Source organism: Mastomys coucha, unplaced genomic scaffold (assembly GCF_008632895.1).
Source record: "Mastomys coucha isolate ucsf_1 unplaced genomic scaffold, UCSF_Mcou_1 pScaffold21, whole genome shotgun sequence".
In the NCBI taxonomy this organism is placed as follows: domain Eukaryota; kingdom Metazoa; phylum Chordata; class Mammalia; order Rodentia; family Muridae; genus Mastomys; species Mastomys coucha.
Genome location: NW_022196904.1, coordinates 175,141,345 through 175,153,452, shown reverse-complemented (window position 1 = coordinate 175,153,452; position 12,108 = coordinate 175,141,345). Strand labels below are relative to the sequence as shown.

Genomic DNA, 12,108 nt, shown 5'->3' with positions numbered 1-12,108 from the left:
AGCCTTATCCACGGCAGCCAAAAGGGAAGCCCCGCCGAGTGCCCCGTGAAGGATAAACGCATAAACACAAGGCAGTACACTTAGCAGTAAAAAGGAAGGAAATCCCGACACCTAGAACAGCACAGATGAAACGCAGGGCGTTATTCTAACCGAAACAAGCCAGACACCCAAAGGACAAGCATTGTGGATTCCATTTCTCCAGAGTAGAAGAATTCTTAAGGACACGGGAGAAGAGGGATCGCTGGGAGTGGAGTCCCTGTAGGATGAGAGCAGTTTCAGTTCGGGAAGATTAAAAGGTTCTGGTGACGGACAAGATGATGGTTGCGTAGCAATGAGAATTTACCTACTACTCCGATGAACTGCGCACTTTACAATGATTCAAACGATACACTTTATGCTATGTCTAGTTTACTACGATTTTTAAAGATTCAAGAAACAAGCTAGCTAGTGAGATTTTAAAATAAAGCCTTATCTCTGCTGTGTGTGCATAGTGAAATAAGACTCTCGCATTCTTTAAATCAGGTCCCCCCCACCCCCACATCGTGAGTCCCAGCACTTGCACCAACCCCTCCACGCACTTGCGATCTTTGTCAGAAATCCTCGGGGACTTTTCAGAAACCGAGGCGTTGGGTTCTAGTATCCTTTGGTTCCTTGCTTTTAAATTCTCAAAATTGTCTTGCGTGACTTCGCTCGGGAGAAGAAAAAAAAAAATCGATGAGGGCTGGGCAGTGACCTGGCCGGGCTCCCCTATAATCCAGCACTTGGGGGAGTGGACGAGGATCGAAGGTTCGAGGCTAGCCTACACCGCGGAGTAAGAGAATTTCTAGGTTGGCGGTAGCGCGGGTGCGTAGGAATCCGAATTCTAGCCTGAGCGAGGGAGCCGCCCGTGCCTTAGTTTCCCCAGAGGCCCTGGGAGCCCGAGCCCTGACGTGGCGAGGCGACGGGCCGGGCGGCCGCCAGGGGGCGCGAACGCGGGAAGCGGAGCCCGGGGCCACCGGGCGGAAGCGGCGCGGAGGGAGGCGGGGCGGCGCGGAGTCACCCGGATCGGCCCGCCCGCCGCCGCCGCCGAGGGGAGGTGACCGCGGCCCAGCCGGGCCACCAGTGGCCGTGCGCGGAGGGAACGCCAAGCGCAGAGAGCAGCAGGTCGGTGCGGGGCCGGGCGCCGGCGGGGTGGCGGGGTGGCGGGGTGGCGGGGTGGCGGGGTGGCGGGGTGGCGGGGCCGGGCGCCTGCGGGGCGAGCCGGGCTTGCCACGCTGCTCCCGGTCGCGCCGAGCTGCGCTCTGCGGGGCGCGAGGCCCTCGCTGTCCTCTCGCATGGCCGGCCGAGGGGTGCAGGGGGCTCCCCGCAGCCTTAGGGGCTGTGCCGGGGCGGGAACGCGGTGTCCAGTCGGGGCGCTGTCACTGCGCCGCCCTGCCTCTTGGCTTTGAGTTGAAGAACTGAGTCCCAGTCCTGCCCCCGGGTCGCTGCTGCAGCTGGTGGGCATGTGAGGCCGGGATTCCGTGACAGCCAGGCTGGGATGGTTTCCCAAACAACCCGGGACTCTTTATATTTAGCTGGAGATGCAGCTTTGGGTTACTGGAGTTTTTAGGTACCCAGGACGATTGTACTGATGCCAGGCATGCGTGTGTCAGAGGAGGATGGTTGTCTGTCACTCGAATAAAGGGGTGTTGGGGGGACCAGACAGGATGGCATCTGGTGTGTATTAAGAACTGCGAAGAATGTTTAGGGCACAGGGTTGTGTTTAAGAACCAACTTGAAAAGCAAGGTCGTATGTGGAGTTATGGACGGGAAATTCTGTAACCTGTCTTACAGTACTTCTTTTATAGTCATGGGAGCACCTCGTGGAACTTCCTAATTAATAATGGTGACAAGCGAGTGATGACACCGATACTCGGGTAGGAGCATAGTTTAGACTCCACTGTACTTATTCGAGTGACATGCCGCTGACAGAGCTGACTAATCAACAGGCAACTTTTGCAGCACACAGACCTAATTTCTCAGTTAGTACTGCACGTAGGAAAAGCAGAGTTGGAGGTATAATGTTCAAGTCAGTGTATCCATCGGGACTCATCCCCCGAAACTACTGAATCTCGTGATCTCTCAGGCCCTTATGAAGTCTTTAATGTGTACATTAACTTACTTGAAACAGATCCCTCCTGGTGACAACAAAGTCCTAAGAAAACAAAATTAATCCTACATATTATGTAACAGATGTTCAGCTTCACTGTCACTCCCAGCTCTCCCACTCATATCATGAGTATTGGGCTGAAATGAGTGAACCCCGTCTATTTGTTTGTGTCACTGTGTGTGTGTGTGTCACTGATGTTTCTGTGTTCATGTCACCCAATGGTTTGTCTAGACAGAGAGCCTGGTGTGTAGTGGGGAAGTGCTAAGTCTGGCATGGGAGTGACATGCATGCCTGTTGTTACAGGTAATTTTTCCAATAAGCGTAGAACACTCTGACTCAAACTGTGCTCACTTTTAAGCTAACCTTTATCACATTGTGTATGGTTTGGGCTGGCATGTGATAGTAATCTTTATAGTCGCTGTTCAAATATGTATGAGCTATTTGTTCCCTAACCCACAAAGTAGGGCCTCCTAACCTCTTCATCCCACTCACTCCTCTTTTCTGGCCCCATGCTCCTCTGAGCACCCCCTCTGCCTGCGAGACCCTCTTCACATTCCTCCTTCACCCACATAGCAGGGCAGAGCCTCGCCCAGAGTGCCCACTGAGCTTGCAGTACTGCAGGATACGCTCTACCCCTGCCGAAAGAAGGATCGAGCAAGGGTTGAGCAGACAGCCCTTCCGGACGCTTACCTCTGTGTTTGCAGAATCCCATGAGGGACGGCTCCAGAGCAGAGCTCTTTCCCTCTGCCTTAGAAGGAAACTTCTTCTGCATGCTGCGTTCCAACGCTTCAAGTTCATCACCGTTCCTAGCCTTCTGGGTCACTTTGATCTGTACTGGGCTAAAATAAATGCAGAGCCATATTTTAAGCTACAGATTGCTTACTTAGTCTCACATTGGGCAGGGTGGGAAGGCAGACTTTAAAAAATGACTCAAACCATTTACAAGCAGAGGCTTGCTACCTCCCTGCGCTTACAAAGCTTAGCTTCTTTTTTCCAGGTTTGTTGTTTCTTTTCCTTTGGGACAAAGCACACGTCAGTTAGCATATTGCCTGTGGCTTTGCCACTCTTGCAGGGTCCTGTGAGGTTCTTAAGCCTTGCTGTTGTTCTGGTTAATAAAGCATTCTTGAGATTCATTCAGAATACTCCTCCAAAGTTCCACACCAGCGAATGCGGAATTGTTTCGTATTATACCCAGCCATGAAAGCCTCTGAAAAAATTAATTTTCAAGACTAAATCACTCAGTCTTGCTTTTGGGAGTTCATTATGAGATAGTTTCTCACCTGGACAGCAGGGAGATGGAGCCTCCCAGCCATAACCATACCATCCCTTGCCCCATCCCCCACCCCCAACCCTACCCCCACCCCTCACCCCATCCCCTGTCCCATCCCCCACCCTCCATGAAACAGCTATTATATACACTGAGTGCTAACTTAGGCACTTCATCTTTGGCGTTAAAGAGAAAGCCATACTACCTGGTGTGGTGTATGGTGGCTTGGGACTTTAATCCTTTAAACTCAGGTGGATTTCTGTGAGTTTGAGACCAGCCAAGGTTACATAGTGAGACCTTGTCTTAAAAAGAAAAAAAAAATGTAGCCACAGGGCAGCTAAAATGAATTACTTCATCTTTGATGTTGCAAGTCTTTTCTGTAGGCTGAAGCTATGTGGCCACCAGGAACTGACAGCACAACAAGGTGCTGTTCAAGGAGTTTGAATCTGAGGGCTGTGTTCTGATGCCGAGCAGTTCGTTCGTTCATGCATTTATTCATTCATTCATTTGGCAAATACTTTTGGAACCAGGCCCTACTGTAGGAGTCAGGGCAAAAGTGTGAGCAGAGTGGGCAAAGGCGGACTCGTGCGTGCTCCAGTGGGTGTGTGAACATAGCAGATCCCATCATCAGAGTACAGTGGAAAGTTCCAGGCGGCTAGATAGGAGCGCGTGGGGGTGATGTCGCTGTTCACCCAGAGGGATGGGAGAAGACCTCAGCTGAGATGTCTCCTGAGCTCTGGCCTGAGGGAAGAGTGGGAGGCAGAGAGAGAGAGAGAGAGAGAGAGAGAGAGAGAGAGAGAGAGAGAGAGAGAGAGAGAGAGAGAGAGAGGCTGGAACAGGAACAGGCTTGATAGCTGGGAGGGCTGGCAAGGTCACAGAGGCCAGGCAGGGTGGACATGGGGAAAGTGGCAGATGAAGAGGTGATTGGAGTGGGAAAGGACACCTCAGAATAGGCCATAGTCAAAACTCCGGCTTCGACTCTGAGTAAGAGGGCAGCCTTTCAGGGTCTTTCTCTGTCCTTCTGAAAAGGTTAAGAATAGATGCTGGGCAGGGGACATGTTGGGAGCAGGGGATCATGGGGGATCAAGGGCAGAATTATTTGTAGCAATATCACCTTAAATGTGCTTCATCTCATTTGACTGCGGAAGCTAAACAGGGTTAAGCTTGGTTAGTACTTGGATGGGAGACCTAACGAATACTGTTGGCTTAGAAAGAAAGAAAATACGTATCTGAGAAATACCCATGTCCTAATTTAGATATTTTGTAGCACCATAAAGTAGGCCAAGATTCAATATTTGAAAAAAAAAAAACCAACAGCTATTTCTCCTAATAAGAATGTCCACATGTCTTCCTAAGGAAACACATTCCTGGGTCTTTGTGCTCTGCTTCAGAAACCCAGAGAGTCAGAATTTAATAGCTGTTCAGAGGATGAGAGAAAAGGCTGTGTTAAGCATCCTGAACTACTAGAACCATCTAGAAAATAACGAAGAGAAATAAGACTCACAATAGGGTCAAGTCGAGGAAGGACAAAGTTCGTCCCTCTGGGCTCGCGTGGAGGACTCAAGCTCTGACAAAGGCCCTGAGGACAGCTCAGGAGTGGAGTGCTCACCCAGCTGACACATGCAAAGTCTTGGGTTTGACCACACACACTGGGGATAGGGGCACAAAGGACTTAAAAAATGAGGTGGTGAAGTCTCTAGAGATAAAAATCAAGGAGGCTGTACCCAACTTCTAAGGGCCAGGGAAACACGCATAGGCGCACTGACGACCCAAGACAGCAATGATGGCTGCTAACACGGCGATTCCAGAAAGGAGACACTCATTCTACTCTTAAGCCTCTTTTGTTAGTTTTAAATTATTTCCAAGCTCTAAAAAAAAATAATAATAATAAGGCAAATAAGTAGAAAGGCATACGGGTAGAACATTCTACCATTAGAAAGATGCTGAGCCTGCTCAGAATAATTTATAAATTTAATGTAATCCCAACTTTAAAAACTATCAAAATATAATTTCTGAGCAACTTAATGAATTTACCCCAAATTGTATAAGAAAAAGTAAACTTTGGCCTAGGAACAGTTACATGAACTTTAAAATGAATGACGCTGTGCTGGTCATCACAAGATGATGAGGATGTCACTGTAATGAAAACCTGAGCAATAAACCCTGGAGCAAGAGCTACAGACCAGTGGGACATAACAGGTGTGGCGTTCCGCACCAGTGGGACAGGTGGTGAGCTAGAGAACAGTGCACCATGGGAATCACGGAGAAGGGGAAGGGTGTCATGACTCAATAGAAAAAAAAATAGAAAAGTTTCTTCTGGTCTCCCCCCATCTCCTTCCCTGCTTCCCTCCTGCCCGCCTCCCTCCTGCTCATTCACCCCCCACCCCTAGATGCTATCAGAAAACCTAGCTCATCAAATAGAAAACAGGAGAGGGCTAGATGCAATGTGGATTCAATGTCTCTAAGACTTAGAGTCACAGATGAGGCCCACAGATGGAATTTTTAAAATATTCTTAATATTCTCTGAGTGCATGTGTGTGTGTATGTGTGTACACATGTGTGCATGTACGTGCATGTGTGTATGAGAGTGTGTATGTGTGTGTATGTGGTTTGTGTATTGAGTGCATGTGTGTGTGTGTACATGTGCAGGTGTGTATACATGTGTGCATGTGTGTAGTTTGTGCGTTGAGTGCATGTGTGTGCGTGTGTGTGTCTACATTGTGCATTGAATGCATGTGTGTGTGTGCATGTGTGTGTCTGTGTGAGTGTGCATTTAGCGCACCACCTGCAGAGGTAGAAAAGGCCTCAGCTCCCCCTGTGCTCAGAAGCTGCTTGATATGGGTCCTGGGACTTGAACCTGGGTCCTCTGAAAGCAGCAAGTACTCTTAACCACTGGGCCATCTCTCCAGCCCCAGGAAGTTTTTTAAAACAAAATTTGAGATGCATAAACCTAGATTAAATAACTTATTTGGTAATATAAAATAAAAGATTTATCTTGATCAAATGAAAATAGAATAGATCAGATAAGAAGATGGGGTCAAGGCGTAAATGTACCAGAGACTATCCACCTTCTAATCTTTCTGCAGACCAGTGACACTACAGACTTCAGCTCCAACAGAACAGCTCAAAGAGAGTGTGCCCGCATTTCCAAGAAGCTGTGTGCCTAAGAGATGCTCAAAAGGACTAGTAATACAAACTAAAATAGTAAGCTGTCACTTAGCACTTCTGAGATCAGATCAAGTGCCCAAAGCTGGATGCTGGCAAAACATCAGGGCACAGATAATTCTGAGAGACAGAGACGGGTTCAGCGATGGTAAAAACGAGTCAAGGATCACCCTCAGAAGTGCTACACAGCTCTCTACGCAGACACAGAAAGTAGAAGAGGGTGTTCACTGTTGTAGTTACTTGTGGTGTTGGGGAGCAGGTTAACCCCAGCATCCGCCTGTTACACAGGGACCAGGCAGCTGTGGCGTGTGATACAGAGTATCAAAGAGGAGAAGTGAGCGCACACACATACACACACCAACAGTGCCTGGGGAAAACGAAGAGCCGTAGCATCAAAGTTAAAACACATAAAGCAAACACTCCCACCTTGCAGGACCACACTCAAACAAAGCACACAGAGAAATAAGTGCACTAGAAGACAGCATGTGGGGTGGAGAGCTGGAGCAGTGGCTCAGCAATCGCTTGCTGCTCTTCAGGACCTAGGTTCGATTCCTAGCACCCATGTGGTGGTTCACCACCATCTTTAGCTCCAGTGCCATGGGATCTGGTACTAGACATGCATGTGGTGTACATATATGCATGCAGGCAGAACACTCATATATACATATATATGTGTATATATACACATATATATTATAAATTTACATCTATAATCTCTCTCTCTCTGTGTGTGTGTGTGTGTGTGTGTGTGTGTGTGTGTGTATGTGTGTATATCCCAGTGCTGAGGAGAGATGGATAGATGAGCTGAGTTTGAGGCCAGTCTGGTCTACATAGTGAGTTCCAGGCTGTCCAGGGTATGCATATATATGTATATATATTTATGTATATATATATATGCATATATATTTAGTGTTCCATATCCTATGTATTATTATTAATCTTTAGTAAAAAGCCATTTATCAACACTATAAATGTATTTGCAACCGGTGCAAATTGTATGTTAATGTTGTGAGTATAATTATACTCAGATGTGGTGCAGTTCTGATCAAGGAATGACCCACCTTCAAAGGCCCTCCATGTGCCGTGTAGGCTCTGTGCCACGCAGTGCCTCCCAGTGCTTAGATGAAGGTGTGCAGTTTGTGAGTGTGCCTCCATCAGGGGAAGGGGTTTCCTCTGCTTATAATTTATTGAGCTTTTGTGTCGCAGATACCTTGATAGCTGTTGATAGCTGTTAGCCCTTACGGAACACTTGCAGAATTTTTCCTCTAGGAAACAAGACAGCTTCACTCCGGCTGTAAAGCCCAAACCCTGAGCTGTATGGGGAGTCGTTACAACGTAAGTAAGAGTCCTCAGTATTTCTGCACTCTCCTTGTATTAATGTATGGTCAAATCCCAAGGGTCTAATACAAACTTTCTTCACCATGAGGCCACGTTTTCGAACTTCTGCTGCTGAGAGCCAAAATTCAAATAGCTGTGTGAAGAAGAGTCGTGGTCAGTGTTATAACTGTCGCGGTCAGTGTGATCGTCAGTAAAGACACAAGAAAACTAGTGCCTTGCTCTGGGCCAGTTTCTCCTCGGGGTGTAAACCTTAAGGATATTCTAAGAAATTACCGTGGCTATCCAACGTGTAGAGACATAGGTGGCTCTTCAGTGACAGCTGCTGGACACTCAGTTACCACTATCCCTGCTCTTCCACTTTAGACCAGTATTTTTCCCCTTAATTACTTGTATGTGTATATGTGTACATATACATATGTATACACATATACACATATATAGTTATTATTGTTATTATTATACATAGAAAATTTGTAAAAAGCTGTTAATGGACTATTTTTTCATGCTTGGAGGAGGGGATGCGCTTATCACCGTGGTTTCAGAGCCTTCCTCCTTGTTCAGGGCTAGGCCATCAGCTCACTTTGGGCTCACCTTGGTCCTCTGGGAAGGATGGTGGAGGGTGACAGGCTATAGTTAGCTTTAGGTGTGGGGAGAAGCCTGCTGGTCACTTGGACCAGACTGAGCCTGAAGGAGCCACAACGTACTGATCACCAGGCCCCGAATCATTGTAGTTGTATGTGGAGCATTTGTGGTCTGGACCCCAATGGAGCAGAGGCATTGACTGGATGATTTAATGTCGTTTAGCATCGGTTTAGTCCTCTTCCTTCTTCCCCTTCAGGTCACAGCTTCCCTTTCACAAAATAAATGGAGTGAAGAAAATAGGTTTATTTTAAGTAAATGTCTCAGCATGCAGCCCTGGCCTCTGGCCTGGGACTTGCTATGAAGATCCTGCTGGTCTAGGAATTTCAAAGATCCTCCTGCCTCAGCCTCCCAAGTGCTGGGAGTACAGTGTGCAGTAGCACACCACCACACCTATCTTCTCTTGACACTGAAAGAAATCTCCACAGAATCGTTTTGTTTCCCTAATCTCTGTTTGCCTTGTGGTATGTCCCTTGGACATGTGATCATATAAATAGCAGGAAATGAGCTAATTCCTAAGCTAACATTCCTCTCATCAGCAAGTTCAATTCCACACAGCTGTACTTCCTCCTTATGCCCATCCCTGTATCCTGATCGGCTGGAATGTGTGTCCCCGGTTTGCATTAACCCTTGCCGCCTTCTGGAATACAGCTGACACCTTACTCATCCCTCAAATACCAAGGTACCCAGGCACCTCAATGTGCCCCTTCAACAAATCCATCTTGTGGCCCAGACAGGAAGCCTGCAGGGGTTGGGGATGAGAAAGTACAGCTCTTGGCCTCCTAATTCGAGGGAGCGGTGAAGGAGTGGGATCCCATTTGCTCCCCGACCGTGTGAGCAGAGCCTAGTACACTGTCTACCCAGGCAGGCTCTGCCTTTGTGCCAGCCTCTGCTGTGGGCTTGAGGAGGGTTGCATTTTTCTGGAGGCAGAGTGAGGATCTGGGATGCTGACAGCCATGATGGGAGTGGACCAGAGAGAATGCCTGGTGCTGACCTCCAGCCATGGGGCCTGGGCCCCGTGCACGCCAGGCAGGCATTGTTCTCACGCTGCTGCGATTCTTTTAGCACAAATGAGCCTGCCCCGTCAGCAGAAAAAGTTGCAATGGATGTGCCGAGTTGTACTTCACTCCCCAGCCTCACACCCGTGATCTCCTGTTTCTGGTTTGTTCTCTCCTCCCATCTCTAGTAAAGTAGACACTTTTTTGCCTTTTCTGTTGTTTCTGAACAATAAGTAGTGTTCTGGACCTGGCTCTGCGCTGTTGTACCCCATTGGCCAGATCTCCTATTCACAGCACAGTGTGGGATAGTTGACTGACAGCTGCTACAAGGATGTGATAATGCTGTCCTGAGGTCAGTGCTGTGGGGAGGCCTTGTCTTCAATATAAAATAACTAATATGATGTAAGATAATACACCAGCCGTGAGCTTGTCAGCCATGTCCATGAGCGCCTGGTGCATGGAATCGCCAGGATGATCGCAGGTGGAAACTATCGCTTTAGCCCTCAGGTTAATGTAGAGAAGCTTGTATGTCAGTAAGAACCTTCTGTAAAGGTCTGTTGCCGACTGTAACTGAAGTCTGCCAGGCAGACTTGGGCTAGCCTTAAACTCACGGTGGTCCTTCTGCCTCAGCTTCCCGAGTGCTAGGATTACGTTCACATGCAATCATTTTTTAATTAATTAATTATGCACGTGTGTCTCTTGTGGGCTCCCACGTACCACGGTGCACTTTTTTGGAGGCCTGAGGACAAGCTTCAGGTGTTGAGCTTCACCCATCTCCCAGCTTGTCCAAGGCAGTCTCCCTGCCGCTGCGTAACCCAGGCTCGATGGCCGGCCAGCTTCCGGAGAGTCTCCCATCTCCGACTCCGGTCTCCTGTTGTCACATGCTAGGGTACAGATGTGTAGACTGTGGAGGTCAGTTTTTGTGTGGGCTCTGGGGAATCCACAGTCAGGTCCTCAGGCTTGTGCCACCTAACTGTGCCATTTCCCTAGACCCATTATCTTCTTAAATAATCCATTTTAAAAATCGGTCCAAGAAAATTACATAGTTTACATTTCATACATTTCTTAAACAGTTTAAAATTTGTTTGTTCTTAGTTTAAATTGAAATATTTTGCTTATAATTTATTTGTTGATGAAACTGGCCATTTGTCCTAAGATTTCCTACAACATGAAATTTTTTTTAGAAGTTTGGTTGGCACAATTTCACACTTGTGTTTCTAAAGTGAGTTAGCTTAATTTAATGGCTATAATGGCTACTGCAGAAGGTTCCAAATTCACTGGCCCATGTAGTTTGGTCTGTTCCTGAGGTAATTTCTGAGGAGCCTTCTAGAGTGTGCCAGGTGTCAGGGAGTGACATTATCACGTTGTATGACAACGAATACATTGTGCCTTGAAAAAATTTTGTAACTATCTGGCCAGGCAGTTTCCAGGTTCCCTAGAGCTATGGGGGAGGACGGAGGCCTCTGGTTTTCTTCTTTAGGGACAGTATGCTGCTTTAAGGGTTCCCTGAGCTCAGTGCCAGAACCTCTTCAGGATGTTATTATCTGACGGTGTGGCTCTGTTACCAGAAAGCACCTGCGGATCCCGAGGGTTGGGTAGAGGAAAGTTGAGTTTGTTTTGGGACCAGACTCTGCAGGCACCTACCTGCGCTGGTCCCGGAGACTTGAGCAGCTCCCAGGACTATGTATGCATCATGCTGCTAATAAAGAAGGCTTGGAAACTACAGATTTCAGCAGCACAGGTTCTGACGACCAGTATCCAGATGCAGTAATTCCAGGGTCTGCATCACTGTGGGCATGGAGAGATCAGGTTGGGTTCCTCCCTCCCTCCCTCCCTCCCTCCCTCTCTCTCTCCCTTCCTCCCGGGAGGGGGGCCGTGTTACATTAGCCCATCCATCACCTGATGGCTCCGTAGGATCACAAGCCAGTGTTAAAATAACACAGACAGATGCTGTGACAATTGCTATATTTGATCTGTCACTGATTCAAAGGTTCCAAGAAGAAAATAGCTCAGTGTCAGTATTTTCATCTAGTTTTAAAGCCAAATAGTTAAACTAAGACATAGAGAAAGACATTCAATGAGTTGATTATAGCCCTAATGAGGGTGGTCATTTTAGTAAAGTGTCAGTTAACAGTATGTCTCTGAAAAAGCTTCTAGATGAATTTGACTAGTATTTAGTCAAAGCTTATTCATAATAAATGAAATTCAAACTGAGTTTGTTGTCTCATATAATGACTTGACATGCTTAAAAATTAAAATGAATTATTTGCAAGTAGTGTGTTAGTCAGGGGTGATCTTATTGTAAGTAAATGAGTGAAAAATGCCAAGCACTTCAGGGTGGCATGGCAGTACGTTCTTGTCCTCCTAGACTTGGGGGACTGAGGCAGGAGGATTGCCACAAGTTTGAGGCCAGCTTGGGGTACCCAGTGAGTTCCTAGATAGCTTGTGGGAACAGTATGGGACCTTTGCTTAAATAATTTAAATTTGAAAAAAATCCTCAAATTAAACACTCATTATCTGTGCGCAAGCAAAGGAAGCCGCCGTGCATACAGAAGCTAACAGAGCTGAAAAGT

At 47.4% G+C, this 12,108-nt stretch overlaps 1 protein-coding gene across 1 annotated transcript in view; it reads left to right on the top strand.

Moving 5' to 3' along the window:
• The first annotated feature begins 1,027 nt into the window (after positions 1-1,027).
• Positions 1,028-12,108, top strand: part of Dnmbp (dynamin binding protein) — a 94,529-nt gene continuing 83,448 nt past the window's right edge. The window contains exon 1 of the mRNA XM_031390395.1: positions 1,028-1,143. The gene's annotated coding sequence lies outside the window, so the exon portion shown is untranslated. The remainder of the gene's footprint in view (positions 1,144-12,108) is intronic.